This window comes from Castor canadensis, chromosome 6, assembly GCF_047511655.1.
Source record: "Castor canadensis chromosome 6, mCasCan1.hap1v2, whole genome shotgun sequence".
NCBI lineage: Eukaryota > Metazoa > Chordata > Mammalia > Rodentia > Castoridae > Castor > Castor canadensis.
Window position 1 is genome coordinate 87,741,556 of NC_133391.1, and position 13,494 is coordinate 87,755,049.

The window sequence follows — 13,494 nt, forward strand, 5'->3', positions numbered from 1 at the left end:
TTCTTGTTTCTCTGGTGAGGCCTGTAAGTGCTTTGTTGTCTTTCTAACAGCATCTTCAGGTTTTATAAAAAGTTACCATTCAATTTTCCAGATTAGCTGTGACATTACATTCCACCAATATTGCATGAGTGTTCTAATTACTTCTACTCTTGTCAAAATTTGGTTTTAAATTTTAAAACATTTAGTTGTTCTAGTGGTTATGTCATTTTAACCCTAATTTTTTATTCCCTAATGATTAGTGATTTTAAGAAATTCTTGCCTGTTTATTTGACATCATCTCTCAATGAAACAACCCTTCAGGTTTTACACCCACTTTCTAAATGCTTTGCTTGTTTTTCTACTATTGAGGTTTGTCTACAGTCTAGATACTAGTAACTCATAAGATAAATGGTTAACAAATATTTTCTCCCAAACTGTAGTTTGGCTTTCATACTTTTAATAGGATTTGTTATAAAGCAAAAATGTTAATCTTGATAAAGTCAAATTTACTTATTTTTCTTTTTACAGGTGCCCAAAGCACCACAGACTTTCTCCTAGGTCTTCTAGGTTTTATAGAAATCTGTGCTACATTCTGAGGGTTTTATTTCTCTTTTTTTCTTTTTGGCAGTACTGGACTTGAATTTAGGGTCTTGCACTTGCTAAGCAGGCACTCCACCACTTGATCCACATCCCAGCCCATTTTGGTTTGAGTTAGTTTTCAAACAGGATCTTAAGCAGTTCTGGAGAGTATTCCTCGTAGTTATGCCTCCTGCATAGCTAAGATGGCAGTGTGTGCCAACATATGCAGTTTTTTAGTTGTGATGGGAGTTCCCAAAAATTTTTCCTGGGCTAACTTCCAACCATGATCCTCCTGATCGCTGTCTTCCAAGCAGCTCACATTAGAAGCAAAATTTGCCACACCAGGCATGAGTTAATTTTTATATAATGTGTGAGGGTTACAGCAAGATTATTTTTTTATTTTTTCTGGGTATTGAATCCAGGGCCTCATGCACATTAGATGTGCCACTGAGCTACATTCTTAGCTCCAAAATTTGCCTATAGTTCACTTACTGCTCCAGGACCATTTATTGAAAAGATTTCTTCCTTGACTGAATTGATTTGGTATCATGGTAAAAATTTAGCCATTCTTGAGTAACTAGTTTGGGCATGTTCTGTTAATTAATCATATTTTTATCCATTTGCAAAAGTCACATTCGTCACTGTTGTGTCTATATAAAATTGTTGTACTGATACTTATTGAAATATAGTAGATTCATCCATATTATAATTTTAATATAAAAATGAATAACTTTTGAACCTTAATTAATGGAGATAGGTATTTGAATAGAGAGATTGTTCTACAAACAATCTATTCTGTTCCTCACTTATGTGTATGACAACATTTTATTTGGATTCAATCACTAAATATCTACTTTATGTAAATATAAAATGCATAGAATTATAAATTTAGTCCTCTCTTTATCATCATATTCATAGCTAAAGATGGATCTAGTTTTGTATCAATTGATTAATGAAATATCTCTATATATTTCATGTTCTATACACTGTATTGTTGTAGCACCAGCACAATGGGAGACCAATAACAATATGCATTTTGATAAATTCAATTATAGACATAATTTGAGAGTACAATTAATTACCAAGGAAAGAATCAAATAAATGGAAACTGAATAAGCAGTCTGAAAAAATTTGAAATTCTATAAAAGAGGAGATGTATTTAAAAAAGCAAAAAAGAAAAGTGGCTAAACTATATTGGTATGATTCATTGGCTAGCTTCAAGTATAAGTAAAATAGTTATATATATATATTATATATATATATTATATATATATACATACTTACTGGAAAAAATGTGTACAGTCTCCAGTTAAGGGAAACTCAGTAAACAAAAGGCAATTTCCTCTGTTAGATAATGTATTTACACATCACTATTTCTGATGATAGAACAAAACAATTTCCATTTTGTAACATCTACCAACTTCTTATTCTTCTATAAAATTGTTTGCATTGGGTATCATTGTTTTTCATAGATCAACCTTTATTGGTAAGAAAATTACACTAACTTATTTTTCTACTCATATTTTATGAGAGTTGGAGCTTTCACTCAAAAAATTGAAAATATGAACACTTATTTGCTAAGGAAATTGAGTCTATTCTTATGTATGGCATTTTAAAATATAAATGAACTCTGTGCAAAGGGAACAAATAGTGAAATATCTCAGCCAGAAGAATAAGAGTTTTCAGGGTCAGGCGATCTTGTCTCAATTGTTGTATATATAACAATTGTTCTATTTTCACATAACAATAAAAGATCATTGTTTTAAACTCAATATTAGTTTTTAAAGATGCAAAACTTTAAGCAAAAATATAGAGTCACATTTTAAAAAATGTATAGTTGCTGCATAGTAGCAAGGTTCAAATTTTTGAGTGACTCAAAATGATGGTGATACATTTTCATCGGATCACAGAGGAACACTCATGAAAATCACTGAACATCATCATAAAAAGTACCCATGATGTGTTTACTTCCACTTTACCTTTTACAAGTGAGGAAGGTTACTAAAGAACCTAAATTCTGAATCAGTTAAGTTCAAGGTCAAATAAAAATAGAACTCTACTCTATTCAAATTAATGAGAATTTAAGCCAAAAGGTAAATTTGGGTAAAGAAATAGGAATTTCTATAGGAAAGAATAAGCATCAGAAAAGGTCATTTGAAGATTATGCCACCATTTTGAGTGGTGTGCTGAACTAGGAAAGATTTGACATTTTGTTGTAATGCTTCCAGAATAATTGGAAGAAATAGGTGATGATTGGGGACACATATAGTTTGACACAGAAAAATCAAATCAAATCTATATATTCTTTCTCTATTACTGAGAGTAAAGTATAGTTCCTGTCAAAAGTATAAAAAGTACCCTAGTTATTTGTTTTTTTTATCAACCATACTTTCCTATATATATCATGAAGCATTTCAAAAAGTTGTAAGTAACTCATACTTCACTGAGAACCTTTTCAATGAGATGATATTTGTAGGCCCTCTAAACTTGGTCTGAAATATGTTTTTTATTTTAAATGGAACTCTCAGTAGGCTTATATTTTGCCTGAAATTTATCTTATGTATCATATATGGTCTAAGAGCAGTGTTATTGCAAATTATTTTATTTATAAAAACTGATATTTCTGAGTCACTGTTCATGAATATGCTCTCAATATTGCTATGAACTTAATACATATGACCCTCTAAAATTCATGTTGAAATCCTAATCTTCAGTTTGATCGTATTTTAATATTTGTATATGAAATTTTGAGGAAATGTGAAATCCTCTTTCACTCTCTTTGTCTCTCTATCCATGTGAAGATATAGTAAAAAAGGTATCTGTTGACAAGCTAGAAGTTGGGCTTCCCACAAGACACCAGATATATGGGCACCTTAATCCTAGATGTCCCATGCTCCTAAATTGTTTAATATTCCTAGTCATGACATTTTTCATTACAGACACGCTGGCAAAGTAAGATGGAAATATTAATATAACTTTCTCTTCTGGAGTTGATTTACTTTTAAAAATTTGCTACAGTATAAGCTTCAATGTATAAAATCATCAACCATACTGGCTCCTGTGACACAAGTTCTTGTTATATCAGCATACCTACATTTTATAAAAGAATACATTTTCTCTTGGAAAATATAGTTTGAAATGTGACTGAAATAGTCAAGGCATTGTAATCAGAATATGCTATCTTGGTAATCACAGAGATTAATTTAGGTGTGGGCAGGTGATCAATAAAACCCATTTCAAATGATATGAATGACATAGTCATCAGAGGGTATCCATTTTTATGGGGCATTATGAAAAGTTAATGAAACTTTGGTAGCCATCCTACTTGCCATCTGAATAATGGATATTTAAAAATTTGGAACAAAAAATGACTCCAAGGATTTAATTCAAGTCTCTGGTTCCACTTATATAGAAAGATAATTCTATCCATTGATTTTTTCAATTACTAAAATTGACTCTCTCTAAAAGCCTACAAAGTCACAGTATGGTAATACTTCAGGACTGTTAGATTTCACGTGTAAACATCAATAAGAATTCTGATAAGTATTTGTATAGAACAATTTTTGGCACAAAAATTGCTCTCTTGTCAAGTAGAAAGGAGTTTAAAGCATAGCTATAAATATAAAAGGAATCTCCATTTTACTCACTAAATGTCATCATCCTATCATATATTTAATGTAAGGTTAAAGTTGTTTTATATATGGTACCTCTTTTGATCCATCTAAAGTATTTAATCAATTTTTGATGAAATTTAGTTACGTTGTCAAAACATATCATTGGAAAATTATGTTTGATAAGACAAATCTTCCCTATAGACTGTATTTGAATGGTCAAGAAGCTAAAAATGGCTTTTCCAGTTTTATAAGGTAGAAAGTTCAGAAAAATAATGTTTGTGGCATGTAAAATTATAGGAAATTCAAATTTAATGCCTATAAATCATGTTTTGTAGGGACACAGCAGCACTCATTTGCTTTACATATTGTGTGTGGCTGTCTAGTGCTGTGAGATCAGAGCTGAAGAGTTGTGACAGAGATCACATAACTCGGAAAAGTCAAAATAGTTACAGTTCAGCACTTTACTGAAATGATTTGCAGACCCTCATCACAAATTAAGACAGAATTTAGACTTATTTTTAGTTACTAATTGTTTTAATCTCTTTAACGTCTCTTTTTTATTTATCCTAAGCTTTGAGCAGCTTTTCATTATTTTAATGTCAGTGTTGTCTTTCAGTCTGTTTTCATTTTGACCATCAGCTCATCACCTACTCTTCTAGATAATTGCAGTGAAGCATGAAATATAAATTCCCCTCCTTAATGTTTGAGTTGATTCGTGATATGTTTAAAGTACAGCTTCCATGTCATTTCCTGCAAAATGACATGTCATTGTCATTAAGATGGATCATTTTTGATTATTATGCATATTAATACTGTGATATCCTCACATATGCATACTTTTCGTGTGTACATTTATATATATCATTCCTATGTTTATTTATTATATTTGGTATTTATTTGTTTCACTCCATTCTCTACCATAACTAATATTGCTAGTAGCAGAAATCTTATTTGAAAGTTGTTTTGTTTTGTTTAATTTATTAACTAACTATTTTATGTCTTTGTTTGCATAACTGCCTGCGTAAGGATAACCTTTCTTATAATTAAAAGTAATTGTCAGTTTATCTTGGAACATACCTTTGGAACATGTGCTATCTTTTTAAGTACATGCTTCATTCTGCCTTAGGCTGGTATAGCTAATAAATCTGACAAAACTTAGTTGTTTTTAGTCAATGAACTTCTTCGAATTTTGGGTGAGTCTTCACTTTTTCTTTACAAATATAAGAAGACATACTTTAGTCATTTTCTTTCTTTATGGCTTTTACATAGCAGAAGTGCAAGTTACTATGATCTCTATTGATTTTGTTTAAATTTTTATGAAGATTTAAAAATTTTAATTTGTATTGATGTTTTTTGTTTGTTCTATCTTCTAATTCCAGGATGGAATTACTTTAATATTGCAACACTCATTATTCTATACTTCATGTGGCCATGTCTTCTAGTCTATTCACCATTAATTTCTTTTGAATTCTGTATATTTCTTATTCTGTATGCTTTTGGATTCGATATCTACATTCCAGTTTAAAGGATTATCTTCATATAGGTTCAGCCAGCTAGCACGTCTAAATGTAAGTTTAAATTGTGGCACAGTAGAATATACCCATTTTATTCAAGCTTCTTAGCTTCAGTGCATTTCTTTTCAGACCACTTGAAAACAGAAACTATCATTTTCTATTGTACATGTGCATTTTATGTGAAAGAACTTGGAGAAATATAGTATATCAAGACACTTCGTCAATATTTAGACAACCTTTCAGTTCATTATTTATACTTATTAAGCTATTTCTTCTCTACTATCTTTCCCAGAGAATATATGAATTTGGCTTGCATCTGTCTGCATTTGCTATATTGAGTCTGGACATTCATAAATTCACTCTATAAAGACTTTTTGTGCTTTTCCTCCATAAATGCTTTGAATTTGTATATTTGCTGAAATTTCCCTCTAATTTTCTTCGTTCATTAAGATTATTGATTTTTTTTGTATTTCCTAATATTTTCTTAGGATATCATGAGGGAAAACTAACAAACTTATGTAGTAAGCATTAGTAACATTAATGACAATCTCTTTTTATTGTGATTTAGTTTTAGCTTCTAATACATATGCCTATATTTTCTCACATTTTTTTCAAAATAAACTTGCTAGGGAATAGAGATATTATCTCACATCAAAATAGTCATAATTGTTAAAAAGACACCCATTTGTGTCTGATTCTTAAAAACAGATTGTAATGGGGAAAGTCAATTGTTTGTGGCATTGAAATCTCTCCTCCAAGTCAACGAAAGGCTAAGGCTGAAGTCTGGCAATTTAGAATGTCTTTCCTCCAACTCTCTTTGACTCCTTCCGCAAAGTATTGCTTAGCTTGAAGGCCAGTCTTTCTTAGAAGCAGTTTCTAATTAGAAACTGGCTGCATACCTTTGATTTGCTTTAATCTGGAGTTTGTTCTGAATTACTCTCCCATTACAGGGCCAGTGTTAGGAAAGTGATTCAGAACAACTGATATTTTTGCTTAGGAAGACCTCTGTTACAAGATTAATTCTGGCCAGCCAATTGTTCTATTTTCTGTTTCCATGAAAAATGTGGAACCAGGAGTTGCTGTGATATTTACTTCTTTCTTCTCCCTCAAACCTTAGTAAAGTTATCATATTTTTTCCCTATCTTATAATTATAGCAGATTTTTAGAGGATAGGAAAAGGTATGTAGTGTCAAGAACTATAATAATTTCATTACATACATTTTATCATATAATTCTCATAAAAACATTACTTGTATGTAAGTGTACAAAGTAAGGGGTTTTATATGACATTTTCTTATATATACATAATGTACTTTGATCATATTCACCTCCTCTATTGCCCTTTCTTGTACTCCTTCCCCATCTCTCCGTTCCACTTACACATTCCTATAAAACTTCCCCTTTCACTGCCTAGTCTTTCTCATTTTTTCCTTTTCCTTAGATTCTGCATATGAAAGAAATCACTTGCTACTTTTTTAAGTCTGATTTATTTGATTTAATATGTTAATCTCTGTCCACCCATTTCCATCAACAGACACAATTTTATTCTTCTTTTTGGCTAAATAAAATGAAATTGTGTACATACCCAGTAATACCACTTATTCATGGACTTATAGCACATAGTTTAGGTCAAATACATTCAAAATAAATAAGCAAATAAATAATCAAAAGAAATTTCAAAAAAAATTTAAACTCCCCCATGCACAGCTCAGGTAATGAAGAGACACTATTAGTCAGTGATCGGCTGAATGTTTTCTTGCTGTTAATTGGGTGAAAATAGGACTCTAAAAAGCAAGTGGAACCCAAAAGGAAGGAAAAGATAATGTGTTTAATATAAGAGGTAAAATATAATTTTTGTATTTGTTGAAAGGTAGAATATCTTTGGTGGAAGTTGATGGTATTATGGGAAAAATGAATCAAGCATTTGCAGTACAGCACGGAACTCTATGCATCCACATTTTTTTTGAACACTCACATTTTTTTTCGTTAATAGCAGTTTCCTTGGACCTACATACTCATGCAAATGAGGGGTCTATTGTATAACATTTTCTTTCAGCCATTCATCTGTTGATGGGCATCTAGGCTGATTCCATAACCTAGGTATTATGAATAGTGCTGCAATAAACATGGGCATGCAGTTATCCCTGTAGTAGGCTGCATTATATTCTACTTGTTATATGCCCAGAAGTGGTATGCTTAGATCATATGGAAATTCTATTTTTAAATATTGAGGAGCCTCCATACTGATTTCTATAGAGACTATCCTGATTTACATTCCTACCAGCAGTGTAAAAGAGTTCCTTTTTCCTGCATCCTCATTGACATATATCAAAACACTTTTTACTAATGTATCTGTAACCAAATTTGTTTCAAACCAGTCAAGAAGGCCAGTGATTCAAGGTCAAGTTGTTGTGCTAAAGAAAAAAAATGATTTGGAAAGTCAGCAAAAGAAAGAATTTGGAGGTTATCACCAACAAAAACAATCTTGCCTAGGGATTTTGCCCTAAGAGTTTTAGATAGGAATTTGTTGGGAGGCATATCAGATAGGCGGGCATCAGAGGAGTTAAAAATTTTGAGTGGTCTGCTTTTCTGATCCTCAGAATCTTGTTTTCTGTTATTCACTGAATGCTCTGGGTTCTGTAAGTCTATAAAAAGTTTATGATTCATGTCTTTTAGTCCCTTTTCCCAATAATAGTTAATTCTGTGATTATTGGTATATGAGAGAGCTCTTTCTCTTTAGAAAGGAAGATAACCAAAGGATATCTTTTGCTTAGATGGTAAGAAAATGTAGAGAAGGGTAACTTTGCCCATAGGGTAAAAAACTTTTCATAGAACAGAGTAAAAAACTTTCATAGAACAGTTTCGGTCCTTTTGTTGGCTTCATTCAGCGGTGTCACGGGTCGACCAACAAGACATTGGACAGGTGTGTGGCCTCCAAACTTAATGACTAAATAAAATGGATCTAAGAGTTTTACCAAGATCTTCTCTTGTTAACGTGTACCTTGTATAAAGAGAAAATAAAACTTTTCAAAGTTATATAAGTTGATAGCATGGTTATACTTGACAAACAATAAAGCTAGAATTCAAATATGATTCTTTCTGACTAATGCTGTATTATATTCTTGTCCACTGTAAAATGAAGAAGAAAATTTTCAGGGCCTAGTAATTGCTATGAATAACCTTAGTGCTCAAATGCTATTTTATACTTAGCTGTTTCTTAAACTTTCAAAATGGATTCAATTTTTTTGTGACTTCTCACTATAACAACAAATGCGCAGTTCTCAGAAAACATAATTTTTTAGCACAGGAAGAGTAAGCAAATATTTTGCTGAGATTCCTTTGTGCCCTTTCATGTTGATAGTGTATTGAAATATTCAATAGTATTGTGTTGGCATTGCATGACAGCTTTACAAAGATGGAAGTTCTCTGAGTTCTTTTTATCTTGTATTTCTATTCAAATATGACTTATACATAAGGATTTTTAGATTGCAGGAAATATGTAATAGTTATCATTATAGAATAAAAAAAATCCTTGAACTGAAACAGGTAATAAATATCATCTTATTCAATTTAGTACCTGATGCATAAAACTTTTTCCAAATCAATATATAAGTAATATTATAAATACTATTTTAAACAGGTAAATAAAGTATTAGATTATGTCATAATTGAATAATCATTATTGATTCTCTGATGAACTTTCTTGGTTATTCCTTCTTTTACCTTTGTACTTCAAAAATCATTCTTCTCATCATATTTTACTTTTCACCTTGGTCCTTTATATTCAAATATTGGAAAAATTAAGAGAAGGAAGTACATGAAGAACAATCAGCCAGAGAAGACATATATAGGAACTTGATTCTATGGCTGACAAAGAATCTAAATTGGGCTTCCAAAACAAAATAAGGCACCCTTAGAATAGATTATCTTTGAAAAATTGTAGATATTTTCCTAGCACTGAATAACAAAAATAAACAGTGAGGACATACAGTCTATCCCAGCTTAAGGCATTTATAAAAGTGAAATTAATGGTGTTTGCACAATGAACCATAGAAGTGAAATAAATGGTGTCTGCACATTGAATCATAGAAGTGAAATAAATGGTGTTTGCACATTGAATCATAGAAGTGAAATAAATGGTGTTTGCACTTTGAATCATAGAAGTTCACATTGTCTGTTAAAAGCAGAAAACCATGGCCAAAACTGTTTATCCAGCTTTTGGATTAATGATGTTTTTATACTATTCAGCATATTGAAAACCAAAATCACTTTAAGATATGACATTTATATATGGTACTCCCACATCCAAAACCTTCATTGAGGTCAAACTAAGGGGATGGTAATATATAAATATTCTCCATGTAAAAGAAAGTGCATCATAAGGAAACCATATCCAACTTGGACAACACAGAAAGGAAGGAAATATTTTTTGACAGCTTCATACAAGTAGAATGTAGTCCTAACAAAACTAAAGCCCTTTCTAGTTAAAGTTAGCAAATAAGAAAGCAACTTTAATGAATTATCTTACTATTCTCTTGCAAACCAATCAATAGCAATACCTTCCCTCCAGAGATAATTAAAGCTGATCTAATTAGATTGCTTTCACTTACAAACTTGTCATGTAAAAAAAGTTAATTTATTATCCCACCCAGTTCACCTGTGAGAATTAATATAGTGTAATAATGGAATTATTGTTGCAAATCTTAAAACAAATTATCTACACATGCTTGTCATTTTTGCTTGAGATTATTCTTTATTGTGAGTTATAAACCGTAAGTATGGGTCTTTATCTGTCAAACCATGTAAAATTGGGTAAGCACATACAAGTATGTGTCGTTAGCACTTTTAACTTTAAACATATACTCAGCTGATACTTTTATGCAAGCAAATGGCGTGCGTTTATGCAGTATATAATACTTAACATCCTCTTCAATATTTTATATTCATATTACAAAATGTTAGAAATTATTATCAACATAATCTTACTTCCCTAGTTAAAAGGAAAGACCAACACACTTCCAATGGAAATATTTCATGTGCTACTTGGTGCTTTCAATGAGATTTTGCTCTCCACTGGATATTCTGGTTAGTGGTTTATGGTAGGGTTCTATAATTACAGTCACAACATCTATAATATTTAAATCAGAACTGAGTTGCCATGGAAGCAGTCTGTATTCAAGAAAGTCAAGAGAAAAGTCCTTGATGCTGTTCCACAGAAGAGAGCAGAATCCTATGTGTGGGTTGTTGGTTGTCATCATACAATGTGTCATACACTCATGTCCTCTGAAAGACTGTTTGTTTATTCCCTTTTAATTGATTAATATATAGCACATTTAAATGTCTGCAAATTAACTGCATGTTTACTCTCTTCTTTGTTTTGTGTTTTACCAGCTTCTAAGAACTTCCACTGGAATAATGTTCCTTCTTGCAGAAATACTTTTGGTTTTGACTTACTGGGTAACTGTAGTCCACAATAGTTAATATTTAATTTTACAGGCCAATTAATGAGTTTGTCCTGTGCTTTTGGTTTTGAGAGGTCTTTAATCCATCCTAATTTCCATTTTAAAAAAATCTATCATATATTTTACCTGATATTTTTCAGTTTCTTTTTTTTATTGTTGCAAAATACATGACATAACATACCATTTTAATCATTATGAAACACACAATCCAATGGTATTTACCATTTTTGCAATGTTGTGCATCCATTACCTTAATGTAGTACTAGAAAATTTCCATCACCTAAAAGTGAAAACTTGTACCCATTTCTTTTTCTTATCCACAGTCCCTGGCAACTGCAAATCTTCTCTTTGTCTCTATTCATTTACCTATTTTGGTCATGTTATAGAAATGGGATCACAGAATATGTAGGTTTTTGTATCTGGCTTCTTTCACACGGCACAACCATTCAGGAGTTCATCATATTGTTGTATGCATTGGTATCCCATCCATCTTTCTTCTTAGGTAATATTCCATTGTATTAAGATATCATATCTTGTTTATCCATTCATCTGTTGATAGGAATTGAGTCTAACTACAGATATTCATGTGTCGGTTTTTTTTTTTTTTTGAAAACTTGTTTTTAATTACTGTGGACACCTAACTGGGAGTAGAATTGTTCAGTCCTATGAAAATCTGTTTACTTCTTTGAGGTTATTGCAACCCATTTTCCACAGTGACTTCACTATTTTATATTTTTCCAGCAATATATGAAAGGTTCAAGTTCTCCAAATCCTATCCAATAATTGCTATCATCCTATTTGTTGATGGTGATGGTGGTGTTGTTTATAGTCATTCTAGAGTTTGAAGTGGGACCACTATGGTTTTGATTTACATTTCCCTAATGGAGAGGATATATAGTATATTTTCATGTGTTTGTTGGTCATCTGTATATATTCCTTTTATGTCATTTTTTAATGATATTGGCCTGCAAGGTATGACACTTTAATGAAGCTACATAGCATTATGTACTTCAGGATGAAAGTCTCAGTTTTCAAAACTATCTCTAAACCATGTACTCTTCTAGATCGCAAACACCATCATTTTGCAAAAGCCCCTTCACTTGTCTACCTGCTTCCAGAGAAATCATCCCTATCAAAATCTCAATGACTTTAAAAAAAAACAAAAATAAAAAATTCACATGAAACTACAGGATTTTGAATAGCCAAACAACTTTGTAAAAGAACAAATCTGGAGACAGCATGCTTTCTGATTTCAATATCCTTTATAAAATCCTACAGTAAATAAAAAAGTGTGATATTGGCATAAAGACAAATATATAGACCAATGGAAATTTATAGAAAGCCCAGAAATTAATTTGTGCATATATGATCAATTGATCTTTCATAAAGATGCAATAATACACAATGGGGAAGAGAAAATTACGTGGAAAATTAGTGTTAGGAAAACTTAATATCCATATTCCAAATAATGAAATTACACCACTTTCTTACATTGTCCTAAAAATCAACTTAAAATAACTTAAATGCAATACTTGAAATGACAAAACTACTAGAAGAAAATTACATGGCATTGATCTTGACAACAATTTCATGGATATAAATACTGACTTTAACACAATGTTCTAACACGTTCTGTTGGAGTGGACTGTTTTTCATTTATTTACTTGGACTCTGTCTCAGTCTAAGGACAATTATCTTTCACTATTAATGAGGAATTCTCAAACTTAATCTCATTGATTATTGCTTTATTATGTCTCCTCAGTCTTTCTAGAATATTCTAGTGCATCTGAAGTCAGTTTTTTTGTAAATCTGGATAATATATGAAGATCTATTTTATCATCAACTATTGTTAGTATATTCAACGTCAACTGAATTTACCAGTAAAATATTAATTTTAGTTAACCTATCATTTGATATTTGGAACTTCTAGGAATATTTTGGGATTTTACAAGGATGCTTCCTGTTTAACCATTGTTAATTCCTTATTGATGATCATTTTATATTTTATATCTAAAAATTCTAAAACTTACATTTTTGCAAGTCTAATTATGCATGTGTTTTCAGTTCTGTTGCTCCTCATTACATTTTTTATACTTCCCTATAATCCCACCTGTACATACTATAACATTTATTTTTTCCCTGTGTGTGTGTGTGTGTGAGTGTTGTATGTGTGTGTGTGTGAGACTGTCCCAGACATAGAATCCAAGGCTTTGTATATACTATGTACTTGGTAAGTGCTGTGACAAATAGCCTATCACTCAACGTATTTTTTTTCATGTACTTTTAATTTTTGGACTTTTTGAGTGAATTTCTTCCTTGTGTCCTTCCTTTCTTCTTTCCTTCCTT